At 42.2% G+C, this 19,097-nt stretch overlaps 1 pseudogene; it reads right to left on the bottom strand.

Moving 5' to 3' along the window:
- Positions 1–124: 124 nt before the first annotated feature.
- Positions 125–18,609, bottom strand: LOC139072288 (UDP-glucuronosyltransferase 2A2-like; annotated as a pseudogene).
- Between the last annotated feature and the right edge of the window lie 488 nt (positions 18,610–19,097).

Here is a 19,097-nt window from a genome sequence, read left to right as displayed (position 1 = left end):
GGACTTTCTGCAGTTTTCTTATTTTTTTTAAATGTAGAAATAAAATATTAGATTTGTTGGTATTTATTTTGGTGAAACAGTAATTTGTGGTTGTGAGATCTCTGTTACACAATAATCAACAAGCTGAGATAAAACTTTATTGTTCATTTATGGTAAATAGTCTGTATTTGGTATAGCGCCTTCTAGAGTCCTGGAACCCCCCAAGGCACTTTACAACACATTCACCCATTCACACCCCGGTGGTGATGAGCTACACTGTAGCCACAGCTGCCCTGGGGCGTCCTGACAGAGGCGAGTCTGCCATACGCAGGCGACGCCGGTCCCTCCGAACAACATTTAAATGAAACATTGTCCTGCTGTAGCCGCAGTCATGAACATTACTAATAAAACCATAAATAAATCCACTAATATCACTTCTCAGGTGCAGCATGACATTTGACCCCAAATTCCCTCCACACACCGACCTGAAAACCCTTCACAAGTGCAGGTCATTTATAACTAGTCATTTGGACAGCAGTCGCTCTCGAGGGAGAGCGGGTCGTTCAGTAATCAGAAGGTTGCGGGTTTAATCCCGGCTGTTTGATATTTTTTCTAAACATTTTGACAGAAGTTACTGAAACTTGAGCAAAAACTAAATGGTCAGAATTTAACAAAAAATTGTGAAGTACAAACCATTTATTCAGAAGTGAAAACATTGGACACTGATGTTTTTCCTTTTCCTTTTTTGTAATAATAAAAACCCAAAACCCTATTTGATCACACAGAAGATAAAAAATACATCAAAACACTTTTGTTTTTGCCTTTTTTTAAACAGTTTCTTACTTCCCTATTTTTACACAAGAGGTCCGTGGTCAAAAGACCGATTAAAATCTATATTAAATCAGCCTTTCTATTCAATATTTAACTTTAATAAACCTGAGCTGAGTTTGTTATTCAGCCTTCCTCTTGGTCTTCCTTCTGCAGCAGCACCTCCGGAAACAGAACCTGCAGGTCTTGTCGAGGAGGAACAGGAGCAGCAGAACCACAGAGAGCAGGAAGCTCAGGACATGCAGGCTGTGATACTGCTACCAGGTGAGCTCGTGGGCCTGGACCCTCAGGTGCTTTGCTCCTTTGTGCCTCATGGTGAACTCGATCCAGAAAACCGCCTCGTCCAGAGGACTCATGGGTCTGTCGTGGTGGATTCTGGATAGTCTCATGGCACTTTCTTTGTAGCTGTGGATAAACAAGTTAACATAAAGAGTTATTCATAATGTATTGTCAGAGATTAACTTTTATCTCACAAACTGGGAATAATGAAAGGCACATTTGTAGTTTTGTACATTTAAGCTAGGTTACTCTTTCGGGCCATACAGTAAAAATTTACCACGAAAACAGGAAATTGAAGGAAAATATTTATTCTGGTAATAAAGTTAATGCTGACTCATCACCAAAAACGAAACAATTTTTTTTTTAAATCTTTAAAACAGACTTGGTGCAGGAATTTAAAAAATCTGACGTTGTGTCATCGATGACGGTGTTGATCGCATCTCTGAGGTCTTCAGATGTCAGTGAGTTTAATTCCACAACTGCAGCTCCTTTGGCTTTCATGTGCAGCATGTTGTCTGGCTGGTCAGCAAAAACTGGAATTCCCACCATGGGAACGCCGTGATAGATGGTCTCATAAACCCCGTTTGCACCTCCATGAGTGATAAAAGCTCTAGTTTTAGGGTGACCTGATGACGGGAGAAAAAGTTTACCGTATTTTCCGGACTACAAGCCGCTACTTTTTTTCCCCACGCTTTGAACCAGTAGCGGTTTTAGGCACGGGCAGACAGGGCAGTTGCCCGGGGCGGCATTTTTTCATGACACAAAAGGGGCGCACAAGCGCGGAGTAAAAAAAAAAAAAAGGAAATCTGCGCCGCACCGAGGTTTTCTATTCTATCTGTCATATGACAGTGTCTGGATTGGAAACAGCAAGTTGGCGCCCCCTGCAGCTGCAGGCGCTCCTGCTGACTGAGAACGTTCACGTGCACCGTGTGTCTATGAAGAACAGGAAGGGGAGGGGTGCGGCGGGGGAATTCACCTCTGCGTCTTTCCCAAATGAAATGAGCGTGCAGGGGCTGAATCAACTGTATTAACGTGGCTAAAGTCAATCACATCTTAACGTTCTTCCATATTTCATTCATAATATCATAAACACAGGCCTATCATTCTTTCAGGTTTCTCTGAATTGTGTGAAATGGCCGAATAAAAAAAGGAAAAACAAAACGATTTTGTGGTCACCCCCCATCAAGGTCAAATTGTTTAGTCCTGACTAAAGGAAACTTACTGAGTCAGGAGCCAAACAGAAGAGATGAACATAAAAAGGCTAAAACCACCAGGTGCCCCATTCAGGGGGGAAAAAAGAAAAAAGAGGAGAAAGATAAAGGTATGTAGCTCTCATGATGAATGTTTTCAATTTTTTGAACCAGTTAACTGGGATTTTAACGGTTAAATGCGGTCAACTAATTGCTAACAGAGCTAATAGGGCTGAAATATGGAAACGAATATTCAAATGGTTCGAAAAAAGTCCTTGAATCATTTTTTACTGATTCAAACTAGGATTTGTTAAATGCTCACTGCAGCCTGTGGCCTGCTTGAACAACAACAAACACATGTTGATCATGTTCACATAATAATAAATAAAACAACTGTACAAGCAGAAGAAAACACCCCAGTCACCACTAACTATCCTGTTTATTTATTGCAGATGGCTGCACTGATTTTTTTTACATGATTTGTTCTGTAAAAGTTGGCATTTTTGGTAGTCTACAGTTTTTTATGTCAGTTTAAATTACAATTTCAGAGGCAATTCTAAAATATTATGGATCATGATAAAGATCTATTGGAGATCTACCCCAACTTTTGGACTGCTCTGCCAGTCACTGTGGCTCAAGCTGAGAGGAGCTTTTCAAAACTTGATCAAGTCATACCTGAGGTCACCTATGTTTCAGGGGCGGCTCACTAACCTGGCTCTGATTAGTATCAATCACTCAGTAGGGGAGCAGATTTCATGTGATGACATTATTTATGACGTTGCATCAAGATTAGGTTTTAATTTTAGTTTGTGTTTTCTGTTCTAAGTGCAATGCTGTAGTGATTATCTTTAGTTTGTTATGTGTGAAATATTTTTGCTATTTAGAATATTTATTATCTATTATGTTCATATATTCTTAATATTTAGTTATTGTTTGTTTTTGTATATTTGATTCTATATATTTTGATACAGTATATAATGTATAGTGCTTTACATTCTGACAACTTCATAGTAATTATTGTAAATATGTGCAACTTAGAAAAATGAATGTTCAATAGTCGTTCTAATAAAACATGCCGGTTTGTAGAAAACATGCGTGTGTTCATGCAGGTGGGGTGGTGTGGTGGTGGTGGGGGGGCGGTTGGGGGGGGGCGCTCAAAGGGGGCCTCGCCCGGGGAGTAATTCGATGTAGAACCGCCACTGCTTTGAACCACGTGGGTTATAATGAGGTGTGGCTTTACTGAAGGTTTTCCTTCACCTGCCACCAGGGGGCGCTTTAGCAGGAAGTGAAACAGGTGGAAGTCAAAAGTGGAAATCGAAGAAAGTGCTCATTTTAATTTAGCACATGCAAGCAGCCGGCATGACGAAGAATCTTTTTCAAATCCATACCCCCTCATCATGGTAACTACACGTATGAGTTCATATGATGCCGCATTTAAGTTGAAGGCCATCGATCTGGCAGTAAAGGAGGGAAACAGTGCTGCCACACGTAAGCTTGGCATGAATGAATCCATGGTTCGGCGCTGGAGACGGCAGCAGGAAGAACTCATTCAAGCCATCTTCACCCGGGGATGATGACAGCAACACTGACATCGCCACAGAAATATGTGATGAAGCTCTTCTGAGGCTGTTCAACTCCGACACTGAAGAAGAGGACTTTAATGGTTTCAGTGCACAAGAGGAAGATGAATAAACTAATTGATAACTTTTCTGTTTTCTTTCATACTGATCAGTTCAGTTACGTTCAGTTAAACTACGCTTTCAATTCAGTAGCGATCAGCGGCTTTTAGCCCGGTGCGGCTTATATTGAGGTGCGCTCTATAGTCTGGAAATTACGGTAATTAACTTTAGAGAAGAAGATAAAGTATTTTATTTAAGACCTTTATTTGAATAAATACACACTCACCTAAAGGATTATTAGGAACACCACACTAATACGGTGTTTGACCCACTTTCACCTTCAGAACTGCCTTAATTCTACGTGGCATTGATCCAACAAGGTGCTGAAAGCATTCTTTAGAAATGTCGGCCATATTGACAGGATAGCATCTTCCAGTTGGGAGATGTGTGGGATGCACATCCAGGGCACGAAGCTCCCGTTCCACCACATCCCCAAGATGCTCTATCGGGTTGAGATCTGGTAACTGTGGAGGCCGTTGTAGTACAGTGAACTCATCGTCATGTTCAAGAAACCAGTTAGAAATGATTGGAGCTTCATGACATGGTGCATTATCCTGCTGGAAGTGGCCATCAGAGGATGGGTACATGGTGGTCATGAAGGGATAGACATGGTCAGAAACAATGCTCAGGTGCCCAGTTGGCACTAAGGGGCCTAAAGTGTGTCAAGTAAACGTCCCCCACACCATGACACCACCACCACCAGCCTGCACAGTGGTAACAAGGCACGATGGATCCATGTTTTCATTCTGTTTATGCCAAATTCTGACTCCACCATTTGAATGTCTCAAATGAAATCGAGACTCCTCAGACCAGGCAACATTTTTCCAGTCTTCAACTGTCCAGTTTTGGTGAGCTGGTGCAAACTGTGGCCTCTTTTTCCTAATTGTAGTGGAGATGAGTGGTACCCGGTGGGGTCTTCTGCTGTTGTAGCCCAACCACCTCAAGGTTGTGCATGTTGTGGCTTCACAGATGCTTTGCTGCATTCCTCGGTGGTAACGAGGGTTAGGCTCTTCTATCAGCTTGAATCAGTCGGCGCATTCTCCTCTGACCTCTAGCATCAACAAGGCATTTTCGCCCACAGGACTGCCGCATACTGGATGTTTTTCCCTTTTCACACCATTCTTTGTAAACCCTAGAAATGGTTGTGGGTGAAAATCCCAGTAACTGAGCAGATTGTGAAATACTCAGACCGGCCCGTCTGGCACCAACAACCACGCCACGCTCAAAATAGCTTAAATCACCTTTCTTTCCTTTTCTGACCTTCAGTTTGGAGTTCAGGAGATGGTCTTGACCAGGACCACACCCCTAAATGCACTGAAGCAACTGCCTTGTGATTGGTTGATTAGATAATTGCATTAAGGAGAAGTTGAACAGGTGTTCCTAATAATCCTTTAGGTGAGTGTATAAAAATCTCATTTACAGATCTGTAGATCCTCCACTAGGGTGCAGTATGCATGTGCAGCACAGGTTGGTGTTGAGTTACAGTGGCATAATTTGATAAGTACAACTCCACAGCAATGACACACACACACACACACACACACACACACACACACACACACACACACACACACACACACACAGAGTAATTTACATTTTTATCAACATGTGTGTTTTAAACAGGAAAAACATTACTGTGTTTTGATGTAACAATAAATTTATAAATTATTTTAATAAAAAATAAACGCACCAGGAGTTTATTTCCTGACATTTTTGTTACATTGTTATGTCAGTGGAGAAAGAGTGGTGCTGTATCCGTCCATCTCAAACCACCTGCAGGTGCTGTAAACTCCACTTTTCTCCTACAAGGGGCGCTGTAACACCAACACAACAGCTGTAAGAAGCAGGGGTGCCTCATTTTAGTCACAAATTTGTAGGAATAAAATCTGAATTTTCTGCCATTTTACTCTTTATCATCAGTTCTGTGTTACCTTGCATAATAATCACTGGATTTTCTAGTTTTATACATTTCTCACCACATAAAAAAGAAAATGTTGGTTGTCCTGAGTAACCGGATCAATCACCATGTGCCTTTATTTTTCTTAGAAACAAACTAAAATCAGGGCATCAGACGTTTGTTCTTTAACAGCAAGACAACACACTTTGTTTTGTAGAGATGCAGGATTGTTTATGGTTGTGTAATTACGCTCCTTGCCTTGTCTCTGTCCTACATTTGCCTTTCTGACTGAATGAACGACTTCCTTTTCCTCTGAAACTTAAAGTATTGGACAAGCATTGATGTATATGTGGCAAGGTGGAGCAGCGAGGGCCAGGGCGGGATTCGATCCCCAGACTCCTGGGTGAAAGTCATACACTCTAACCAGTCAGCCAAAGGTCCATCCCATTGGCAAAGACGCCAGGGCGCATGATCAATCGGGACACTGTGACAGGATGCTCACACTGTCACATATAGTATATGGGTGGAGACGTATTTCATCACATATTTATGAAGTTCTTTGCACAAAATCACGGTCACAAAAATACATTTCAGCAGTCTTATTCTCGACATTTTCATTACCTTCCAGACTGAGTCCTGCTGCACACTGGAAGCAAAAGCAGTGCAGAACGGCACCGCTGCAAATATACTCCATTATATTCAAACCAGCCATGGCACGACAATTTTCAGAGGCGTGATGCCACGCTGCTAAAGATAAGATTGGGTTCTATTTTTCCCGTTTATTCCAAACAACATCTACTGACAGATTTTGTGACATTTCTGACAACGCTTGAGTACTTTCTGTAGAACTTTGACATTCCCTGAAGATTAGAAAAAAAAAACCATCCTGCAGACCCAACCGTCGAGATGCTAGGAAAGCATGCAGCCTGATATGTCAATCAGGGATTCATCAGGATAGCCCTGATGTTCTGAGCTCGTTTAGAGAAATGCCCCCCTGGATTGAGAACCATTGTGTGACATCAACCGACCAAATCATAATCCATTCTTGGTTGGTCACCCAGATATTAAACTAATTGTCTTATAAGCAAAATAAATTTAAGATGCAGAGAGACATATTAAAGAGCAAGTCACCCCCAACCAGTCGTTCTCCGCTCCCACTTCCTGTTAGAAAAATGCAACAAATGCTGTTGCCTGGCAGATTGAGGGCAGAGCTGCTAACAAATACACAGACTCACAACGACATGATTCTGACATGGTTTTGGAGACGAGTTTAACCCAAGACATGTAGAATTCACCACTCACGAGTCAATTAGAAAAATTAAAGAATTTAACTTTAAAAAAATCGGGAACCGAGGGTGCACTGGATAAGGTCGAATGGGGATTGCAACGGAACCGCAGCGTCTGAGGAGGGGAGAGCAGAGGAACAGGTGAATCCAGGGAGGTAAGTCTGAACTAGGAAGGTGCAGAGTTAAGACTTACTGGAAGCTGGGGGCTGAGGAATTGGGGAGGGTAGGTGGAGTGCCGGTGTCGGTACAGGATCTGCTTGGGTGCAAGATCGGCTCGGGGTCCTTTGACTGCCGATAATGTCAAAGTACGGCAAACCCACTCGGACAAAATACACTACACATCTTTATACTGTTGGAAAGAATTTAGCAGATTCGTTATTAATATAATGTTTCTCACGACGTAAGTGTGTTTTTAATGGTATTTGTAAAATAAAACACTATATTGTATTCATAATGTTGAACTCCTCTTTGAGCACATCCCTTGAAGGATCATAGGTATTAGCAACACCTGTGAAATTGAATTTGACGGAAAGAAGTGTGTCCCGTTTATTGAAGTATTTTGTGTTTAGAGTTTTTGATGTCTTGTCCATGCGTAGTTCAGGTACGCTCATAGCTGCTAGCCAAAACTCTGGAGTTAAAAGTTTTCTGGCTTTACTAAAATACCTGTCTGTACTTATTTGATTGATGGTAGTTTTACTTTCTGTTAGACTCCAAATGTAATCATTTGGCACTTTTCTAATTCATAATTTGTAATAATGTAATCGGTGATATTAGCATTAGCATTACTATGGGTTTTTCCATGTATATTAGCATTGCGCTAACCACTCGCTGCCAAATTGCAGCCTTTGCGATTAGAAAATCTCCTTTTGTCACATTGCAATTTAATTGCACATGCAATTAATCATTCAGCCCTAATATACATGCAGCTCTATGCTAAAAGTGTATTTTCAAAGAGGTAATGATGGATTTCTTTGTAAAAGTTGTCCATCTTTCCAACAGAAAAATTTTCCTGGACCAATGTAACGTGATAACAACGTAACGTGATTACGTAATTTCCGTAAGGTTCATGTTCAGCCAATCACCTACTTTGACGTCATCGGCAGTCGAAGTACCCCGAGCCGATCTTGCACCTGAGCAGATCTTGTACCGACACCAGGGTGAATCCAAGAGGGGGTGTCCAGGAGAGCGGGCGCGAGGAGAGCGGGCCGGCAGGGAGGAGAGGAGAACGGTGAATGCTGCATCCAGGAGATTTATGGGGCACAGGTAAGTAATCCAGCGGGATCATGGAGATGCCCAAGTAGTCAATCAGAGGAGCCACAGGAAAACCAGAGAAGCTCCAAAAGCTTCAGAAGTCCAAGGAGATCCTGAGGAGTCAAGGTAAGGCCCACAAAACGATCCAAAAATCCTGGGAACCGGTAAGCACAAGTATATCTACAAGGGTTCTAAAATCCAAAAATAAATAGAGTTAACCTGGAGACACAAAGGGCTGGAACTACCAAGTTAATCATCCGGCATTGAGATGTGTTCTTCTCCTCTTATAGCTGGACCTGCTGATAGTTAATGAGCTGCAGCTGGAGCCTCCCTCTCCTGAAACACAGCAGCTCAAAGATGGAACAAAAATGAGAGGAGCACTCACCCCGGCACATGACAATTTCTGCTGCGGCCTCTGTGACATCATAGAGTTCTGAGCATTCTGCCTAAGCATTACATTCTCACACCCGAAGCGGCCGAAACTGACGACAGGTGACCGAGCGTTTGTTTCCGACGCGCTGGGAGACGACGCGCTGTGTCAGAGCATCGCTTTCCGACGCCCGTGGTAAAACGGGCACTTCAAAGACATCTAACCTCTAACCTCCAGCGATTTAACCTTCCCTTCACCTCCATCCTAACCTTAACCCTGTGTCTCTTTCTAAATTTCCTGTTGTAGCGTCATGAATGGCCTCTAATTTGTGACAAAGGACACATTTTCCCAGCAGGGTCAAGCTGGGTCGTTCTGTAGCTTTGCCCCACAGATTAACCACGCCAGGAGCCGTGATGTCTGCTGAAACCATCTTTATCTGCTGCTGTTCCGTCCCAAGATGAAGGACACTTCAAGTTTCACAATAATAATATTAAATAATAATTTTAATAAACTCTTGACTTTATTACTGTTATTACAACCATCATAAATAATCTCTTGATTCAGTATAAATGTATTTTAATTACTGAAATGACTTGTTATGCTTTGGGTATAATAATAGTTATCGTTGATAATCCGTAATGTGTGGTCATTAAACCAGAAGGTCATCTTGCACGTTAACCAGCCACATTCGGAAGGGATCCAGGGTAAAGGGTAAAACCATCACGTCTTTACTCATGACCAAGCTTTCTGATGCTGAGAGTGGGCGTGTTCTGAGGGTTTTGTTAAAACCGAATCCCGCAGCAAAAAGTTCAGTTCTTGAACCATACAAGGAGATGAGGGACGGCCGCCCGAATCTCTACTAAGCATTCTGTCACGCTGATAGGATCGCTCTGAATAAACGCACTGTAACCAGCTGACGCAAAACTCCTTCAGAGTTAAGCCAGACACTCGATACCGTGTACCCGCGACATCTCTGGACCAGAGGATCGGTTCTACCGGACCGAGTACCCCTGAGGCTGACAACATCCTCCTTGACCTCCGGATCCACACAGAGGGTCGTCTTGCTGGGTGAGGTAGCACACAGATGGTGTTTGATGTTGTTCTTCCTAAGAAACGACTCAGTTAGCTGCAAAATAACTTTCCACCCAGAAATGCTTCTCTCGCTGAAAGAAACCTTCTAAGATTCATTCACGCATCAAAAAAACTCGCATTTTCATTTTAGCATCCAGTCACAGGTTTGCTTTTTAAAACAAGTTTTAATATCAAATTGTCTGTTCAAAAATGGTCATTTCTAAATTGTCATTTTTTTAAGTGTTAGTAATAAATTCTTAACTTTAAAAACCTGACTCTTCTTTGAAATGAAACACAGAATGGTGCATATTTTTGGTTAAGAAAAAGCAAAGATTCCTTTAAACTTCTGATTAAATAAATAAACTTTTGCTATTAAATTTAATTATCTTAAATTAAACATTAATCTTTGGATTAAAAATAGACCAAGCTCGTTGGCATATGAACTTCTATCGAATATATAATATCCTAGATATTTATATATAATAGATGCTTCATTGTTAACTTGTCTGGATCTTTTCTAAGAATCTAACAAAGCTGATAGCAAACAGTGTTGATTCTAGTATGTAGTTAAACACGCTACACCGTTAACTGTGTTTGAGAAGAACGATAGAACAAGAAACACAGTTTTGCATGCTCAAGTGGGTTAAAGTTAGGATGGAGGTGAGGGGAAGGTTAAACAGCTCGAGGTTAAAGGTTAAATGTTGGTGAAATGTCCGTTTTACCTCGTGAGTTGGGAGACGACACTCTGGCGCAGCGCGCCGCCTCTAAACACGTTGGAAACAAACGCTTGGTCACCGTTCGTCAGTTTCAGCCACTTCAGGTGTGAGAATGTGTTGGCCTAAGATATCTAATTACTTACATTTTTATTTCATGTTCAACATTTTAGTTTCACACGTCCAGCTGTCAAAGCCTGGCTCTACATGTCTGCTCCCCACAGCTCAGTTCTGTTCAGGTTATTTATAAAGCGCCAATCCACAACAAGGGTCGTCTCAGAGCCCTTTACAGAGCCAGCGTTCCAGTTCAATTCAATTCAAATTCAAAAATACTTTATTAATCCCAGAGGGAAATTGATTGCTGTAGTAGCTCAGAATAATAATAATAATAATCAAGTCATCAAAGAGTTGTTGTATATTACAATGGCTGTTGGCAGGAAGGATCTCCAGTAGTGGTCAGTGTTGCAGCGAAACTGAAGAAGCCTCTGAATGAAGACACTCTTGTGTTGTCGGACAGTCTTGTGAAGAGAATGCTCAGGGTTGTCCATCATTTTCTTGATTCTCTGGAGAATCCTTCTTTGCATTATCTCCTCCAGTGGTTCCACAGTCATCCCCAGAACAGAACCAGCCTTTTTTATTAGGCTGTTGAGCCTTTTCAGCAGTGGCGGCTGGTGAAAAATATTTTTGGTGGGGCTGTGCTATTTTTTTTTTTTTAAACAAACTTGTGCTTTCTGAGCTTTGTGCACAACTTCACTATTTCCTGAATTAAGCACAGCTCTTTTATTTCCTGTCTTACATCATTGGACAAACTGATTAATCCAGGTGTGTCTGACTATTGGCACGCTGCCTTGCGGACCAAGGTTGAAAAATACTGCATTAAATTGCACATAAAATAACATGACCATAAATGGTAAATAGGCAATGCAAGAGGCAAGTAACAAAACCATTTTGTTTAATTTCAACATTTGAGTGAACACGAAAAATTATGAGCAGGTCACTGTTACAGTAATGGTAGTAAACACTACTTAGACAAAATGCCAGAAATTTACACTGTTAGGACTTATGGAAAGTGGAAACACTTTCATAGGCAATAATGTCATCAGTATCCTCTTACAAATGTCATATTTCCCACTTTTGGGGACAATAAAACATTTCTGGTTCTCAATGAGATGTTTTTACTTCAAATGTAAAAACATCTCATTGAGAATCAGAAATGTTTTATTGTCCCAAAAGCTGGGAAATTTGTTTGCTGCAGCAGAAGTGTAACAAGTAAAATGGAATCAGATTGATGTATGTACAAATTTACTTGAAATACACATTTACATGATTAAATATGTATAATAAGTATGTGTGTTGAAATGTGTTTTTACAGTTTTTGCACATTAAAAAATGTACATGTTATTAAACAAATGTCCCGGTTTGTGGGACAACCAAGGATTTCTGATTCTGATTGTCTTGTTTACAGAAATGTAATGTACAGCTTACCTCTGCACCCAGCTGCTGTTCTCCCTGTCCAAACGTCCTCCGTTTCTTTGTTGGCTGCTGCACTGATACGCTGCATTCCTCAGTCAGAGAATGAATGGAGTCCCCAATGAGACACAAGTTCCACATCCACCTTCTGTGGATCCCAGCCGTTTTGAATAACAAACACAGAAAGCAAAATAACGCATTAGCGTGATTGCATCCAGCTAGCCACTGCTTCCTGGTGTACCAATTTTGGGAGAAGTGTCGTGTGTACAGTTTACCCTTCTCCTTGTCCTGCTGGCTTATCTTTACGTCGGGCTGATCTGGTCCAAGCTCTTTGACATTAAATTTTTCCACCATAGTTCTCCTCTCGAACGGATACTGGAGAAGAGACCGAACTGAATTCAGTGGCTGCTGAGATCCGGTCTCCATGCTGCTGGTTGTAGGCGCACTGGCGTCCATGTCTACGTCTGCGTCACGACCGTCACGAGTCACGACCAAAAACGTGCTGGAGTCGAGACTCTCCGAGTTCTACCGAACACCAACGAAAGCCTTGGCGGTAGCTCTATCGCCCATCATGCTTCTGAAACAACGTTGACGCTGATTGGATACATTCCCATTCCTACCCTTTGATTTTCTTGTCAGCAATTGGACAACTGGTCCTGTCTTGTTTGGGCGATTGAAAAACAGCACACAGCCTCCACCCCTCGGCAGAGACCGGCAGAGATCGGCAGAGACCAATATAGATATATATATGATTTATTTTTGTTACAAAACACACAATTAACTTAGAATATGTGATTATTGTTAATTTTATTTATTTATTTTTTTAAATAAAAATTAAAAACACTGGGGAAACTGGGAGGGCGGCGCCCTATCACCCTCTACTGGCCAGCCGCCACTGCTTTTCAGGTCCCTGCTTCTGATGCTGCTAACCCAACAGACGATGGCTGAAGAGATTACACTCTCAACAACAGACTTGTAGAAGATCTGCAGCATCTTGCTACAGACATTGAAGGACCTAAGCGTCCTCAAGAAGTGCAGTCTGCTGTGTCCCTTCTTGTAAACGGCTTCGCTGTTCTTTCTCCAGTCCAGTCTGTTGTCCAGGTGAACTCCAAGGTGTTTGTATTCCTCAACCACCTCCACTTCTTCTACCATGATGGAAACAGTGTTTGACTCCACCCTGCTTCTTCTGAAGTCTAAAATCATCTCCTTTGTTTTGATCACATTCAAGGTCAGATGATTGTTTCCACACCATGCCACAAAGCGCTCCACCAGCTCTCTGTACTCAGCTTCCTGTCCATCTCTGATACACCCAACAACTGCAGAGTCATCTGAGTATTTCTGTCTCTTGGCAAATAATATGGGCGACAACTTACTGCCAAGAGTTCAACACCTGGGCTGCAGAGACGACATTTCGCTGAAACATGACCTGGATGGCACCATCTGTTGTTGACAAGCACTGCCACTCCACCTCCTTTTCTTTTCCCGCTCCTCTTCAGATCTCTGTCTGCTCGTACAGTCAGGAATCCTGGCAGAGAGACGCTGGAATCGGGGATATGGTCCTGCAGCCACGTCTCAGTGAAGCACATAACACTGCACTGCCGATACTCTGGCTGAGTCCTTGAAAGGGCTTGGAGTTCATCCATCTTGTTGGCCAGTGATCTCACATTGCCCATTATGATCGATGGAAGAGATGGTTTGGGCGTTTTAGCTCATTTGGGATTTGTGGCTTCAGTTGAGGTATTATTTCAGCCTTCCCAATGTTAATCAGCTGCTCTCGATTGTAAACCAGCTTGTTGCCATGGTTACACATCATAACAAATGCTCAAAAAGTGAAAAAATAGCAGTAAAAATCCTCAAAGCTTCACAGCACCAGAAACAGAAAAGTAAAATGTCCAAAAAAAAAAAACTAAAGTTTTTCTTGAGAAACTAGAAGAAAAAAAGTCCAAGAAAAGGCAAAACTTACATAAAGTCAACAGAGCTACTCCAACATGCAACCACCCAGAGCAGCGCAGTTCCGGAAAAAAAAATAAAAAAATTCTACTGATTCAAAAGTGCTTTGAGTTCAGCTCATTGTTCCAGTCATTTAAAGGTTTTCTACCTAAGGAAACGCAGCAGATTGCATGGAGTCACCCACTTTTTGTGTCAGAGGCTTTCCAGCAATCCCCACACTAAGCAAGCATGTTTCTATGTTAAAGAAAGCTGCATCAGTTACTCACTCACTCACACCCAGAGACATGTTAGGGTCACTAGTTAACCCTACGTGTGTGTGGGGGGAACCGGAGCGCCCGGAGTAAACCCACGCATTCATGATGGGGAACTAATTGTCCATCAGGAAGCCCCTTTTTTTCTGCTATGCTTGTGTGTGCTCTAAAGGGGTGTTGCATCTAAGATTAGATATTCACTCACTCACACACTCACTCACTCACACACTCACTCACTCACTCACTCACTCACTCACTCACTCACACAAAAATGTCTAAATTTAGAGAATGCTAATTTTCGTGAGGTCACAGCTGGGGTTTAAACTGGTGACGTCATCATGAAGCCCGAGTGTTTTGGGGGTCAGATGCTAATTTAAGGCCTAACTTTATGTTTCCGTAGACACGCCGGAGTGAGAAACTTCTTGAAGCGCCTCCACAATGAAACATTCTGGTTCCTGACTGTTTGTGGAACGCTGTCTTTGGGAGAAGGCTCGTTTTCATGAAGACTTCTGCTTGCTTCCACTGAATCTATCTGTTCTGCAGGTGGAGAGCAAACATCATGTCCCATCTCGTAATCCTCGTCAGGCTGCAGACTCTCAGAAGTTTGTTCCTGAGGTTCACACAGAGAAGCTTCCTCTACCAGCTGGTACGTGAAGGCTTCCAGCTCCTCAGACAGCTTCTCGTCTGGCTCAGGCGTGTTCTTCCCGGAGTTAAAGGTCTCCAGTTGTTCTGAGAGATCATGGTTGATTTTCTCCAGATCTCTAATTTGTGTCTCTAAGTCCTCGTTGAACGAGTCCTTGTTCTGAATCTCCTGTCCCAGCCGGACTTTCAGCTCTGACTCCTGTTTTAAACGCTGTTGCTGGTCTTCAATCAGATGTTCTCGTTCCTCCAGCTGAGTTTTGAGAGTCTGAATTGTAATTTTGAAGGTCTCTGCATTACTCTGGTAGTAATCCAGTCCCTCTTCTAGTTCACTCATTTCTACCTTTAATTTCTCATAAACGTTGTCTTTGTTCCGCTGGATTTTCTGCTGCTGATCAAACTTGGATCTCAGCAGCTCAGATTCCCGTCTGAGTCGCTTTTGGAGGTTTTCCAGCAGATCATCTTTCTCCTTCAGCTGTAAGTTTACCTCCTGCATCATTTTGTTGCAGGACTCTGCCTCACCTCGGTAATAATCCAGTTTCTGTTTGAGTTCATCAATCAGAGTTCTGGATTTTTTACACTCGCTCTCTACCGTTGAGCTTATTTCAGCTTGGTCACTGAGACTTGTGTCCAGGCGAGACAGCCGTAGGTGTTCGGAGCCGACTGTCTGGAAAAGGGAATCGAAAGTTGGATGCCGACATCCAGACGACTCCTGCTGGACTGGCTCAGCTAATCTGAGACTGGGTCCCAGCTGAGTTTCGTCCTCTGAACTGGGTTCACATTCCCCACAGAGAGAAGCCTTTTCTCCGTCCTCCTCAGAAAGCGTCTCCTCTGCCTCGTTCGTCTCAGAGAAGATACTTTTCATCTCGTCTACCAGAACACCGTTTATAATCTCTAAATCTCTGATTTGTTCATGTAAAGCCTCGGTGAGCGAGTCTTTATTCTGTTTCTCCTCTTCCAGCTGCAGTCTCAGCTCTGACTCCAGTCCTAACTGGTTTTGCAAACTTTCAGAAACATTTAGTTTTTCCTCCAACTGAATTTTCAAAGCCTGAATTGTAGTTTTGCAGGTCTCAGCGTTAAGCTGGTAGTAATCCAGACGCTCTTTCAGTTCACTAATTTCTTCTCTTAGTTTCTGATCAACTTCGTTCCTAATCTGGTCGTTTATCTTCCCCTGTTCAAATCTACGTCTCAGCTGGGATTCCTGCTTTAAAAGATTTTGCAGATTTTCACACACAGTTGCTTTCTTCTTCAGTTTGGTCTCTAAAGCCTGCAGGGTGACCTTGCAGGTCTCTGCGTTGTCTTGATAAACGTCCAGTTCTTGTTCCAGGACGGTAATTATGTCGTTGTATTTTTCCAATTCAGTCTCTGCTTGTAACGTTTGCTGCTTTTCATCACTTAACCATTTCTCCGTGATTAAAAGCTGAGACTGGACTTTCTCCAAGAGCGCCATATGGGAAAAATAAATTTTGGGGTGTTTACACCCAGATAATTCCCGCTGAAGCTCCTCAGATGAAAAATGTAGAATAGACATGATTCTAGAGGCTCTTGGTCTTTTATCAAACTCAGAAAAAAGGTTTGAGGTTGTAAAAGACGATTGTCTCAGAGAGTCGATGTGTCGCACACCAGCAGTCGGCTGCTAATGAAGTGGGAGCCGGCTGATGCTAGATTATAGGACTCTGAGCCTTTATGACGTCACTTCAAAGGATCACGTGGGCGGGGTGAAAGAAGGAGTAGTAGTAGGCACTGGTGGTCATAGTAACCCAAATGGGCGGAGCCTAACTTTAATGCATTTATCTCAGTCTGGACCATCGACGCTCCAGTGTTAACATCAACAGCAGCACCTGAACGCCCCTTTCTTTAACTTTACATGTAATAAAAATGAACTTTAACCTGAACCAACGTATTTCTTTCAGAAAATGTGAAAAATTTCTCTTTTTTTTCTAAATGTTGGCTTATAAGTCCTTTTGTCCCACATTTTGAAATTTTTGTCATATTTTATTATTTATCTCAATTATAACGTATTACAATAACACAACACCAATGTTTAAAATGCATCATTTTGGAGCAGCAGAGCTGTTTTTGTCAAAAACAACGTAAATGAGAAACGGGGGGGGGGGGGGGCTGTGTCACGTTGAAGAAAATGTCGAGCAGAGCTAGAATTACGAAGCCCTCGACGTCCACGCCCAGGGCTGTGGATCTGTTTGAACTCTTGGGGCATTCTTGAGCAGAGAGGAGGAACAGCGCTGATCTTTGATGCGCTCCAGGCAACTGCGTCCTGCGCACGGCACATTGTCAAAGTGGCGCAACCCAAAAAATCTAATTAACCCACGGGGGCAAGGCTCTACAGCAGAGCCCCCCTGTAGATTCCCCCGTTTCTGACCTTTTGTGGGACTTGAGCGAGAGCAGAGGCGATCATGTTTGCCTTGTATGGTCAGATTCTTGAGAATAGATCCCAAAGAAAAGACCACGATGCCATCATCTCCAGAGCTTTGGACAAACTTTTCGAAATACTGCAGGAACAGAGATTTTTAATTCTTTAAAGCAGAAAATTGTATTTTTTTAAATCAAAATTTGCTTTTTTATTCAATAAAACAGCTAATAAGATGTCTATTTTGTAGATCTTTTTTTCAGATCTTATTCTTTACATTAGGATTTAACCCTCTGGAAGTAGGCGTTGCAGATGTGCAACATTAAAACCTACCTACCTGGTTACTCCACGTACGTATTTCATGAGCATTTTTACACTCAGAAGAAGGATTTAGTTGTTTGCCCTTTTATCAAAACTTGTTTTGAGCCTGAGAGGGTTAACTATGATTTTTTTTGGTGTACAATTATGGAAAAAGCACCTTTGGTAATGGTTTAGCAGGTTTGCAGTGAATCCCTCCAACAAATTTGAAGTTGGGAAGTAATGGACGGGGAAAGTCAAAATCCCAGTAGGCTCTCAACAACCAGATGTCAGCATTACCCATCATCTTACAGGCACTGGTGGGTGTTCCTGATAAAACAAACATGTTCGTGATGACGATGAAATCCATTACGTAATGTTCTAGTCAGTAATACTCACCTTCTTCCACACACACTGATCCAGAACTAAGTCCTGCAGGACGTAGAAGAGGAAGTTCCACGTTCTCTCTGAGAAGTTCATCTTGTCTGTCAGTCTGCTGACCGCACCTGGAACGTAGGAAGGTGGAGCAGGTGGCTGACCACACAGTCTCTCCCAGTTGTTTGCTATCGAAAATCTCAAAGAAAAGACTAGAGGGATGCCCAAGATCTCAGCAGTTAAATTGCTTCCAGAATAGATGGGATCAGCCAGGAGAACGTCATAGTTTCCCTTCCTCAGCTTCTTCACGATGGGCTCTGATTTCACCACCGTCCAAAAACTGGAGGGAAATCTCAGTGTTGATCTTGAACAATTCCATGTATTTGATGTAAAGCTGAAAATAGTTCATGTGGTCCATGTCATACATGTTGAATTGAATGAATTCAGCCAATAAATTCTCAAAATCTTCTTTAGAGACGGAGACATCAAAAGGCTGGTAATTAAAGCGGGAGGGTTCACTGCTGTGGATGAACATGGATGTGCTCGGGACCAGGACGGTCACCTGGTGTCCTCTGTCCACCAGCGTCTCCAGCAGCAGCTTCCTGTTAATCCAGTGGCTGGCCTCGGTGTACCAAACCAAAATCTTCCCTCCATCTACTCCAGATGTTACAGGAAGTAGCAGCAGGATGCAGGCAGAGACGCACGCGCAGCTCCATGGTGGACGTCTGTCTGTCTGTGGGAAATCCAGCTGTGAACTTTATACTGGATGTGCCGTACGGATACTTATTAACTGTGAACTCTGACTCGTTTCTCTCAGTACTAAAGTACAAAACATTAATGTTTGAACTCAGAGTGCATATCCTTTTGATTTTCTTTCACTTATTTGTGTTTCTATCCCTGCAGGTTTATGGGAAATAAAACCTAGAACTAAATGTGTTGTACTTGTTCAGGCTTATTTCTGGATAGCAGTGTTTCATACTCTGTACTGTTTGAATTCTGCAATGATTCCCAAACGTCACGTTTAACTTTAACTCTCTTTTTTAGGACTTTCTGCAGTTTTCTTATTTTTTTTTAAATATAGAAATAAAATATTAGATTTGTTGGTATTTATTTTGGTGAAACAGTAATTTGTGGTTGTGAGATCTCTGTTACACAATAATCAACAAGCTGAGATAAAACTTTATTGTTCATTTATGGTAAATAG

This window comes from Nothobranchius furzeri, chromosome 10 (genome assembly GCF_043380555.1).
Source record: "Nothobranchius furzeri strain GRZ-AD chromosome 10, NfurGRZ-RIMD1, whole genome shotgun sequence".
Classification (NCBI taxonomy): domain Eukaryota; kingdom Metazoa; phylum Chordata; class Actinopteri; order Cyprinodontiformes; family Nothobranchiidae; genus Nothobranchius; species Nothobranchius furzeri.
This window is presented reverse-complemented; position numbering and strand designations above follow the sequence as displayed.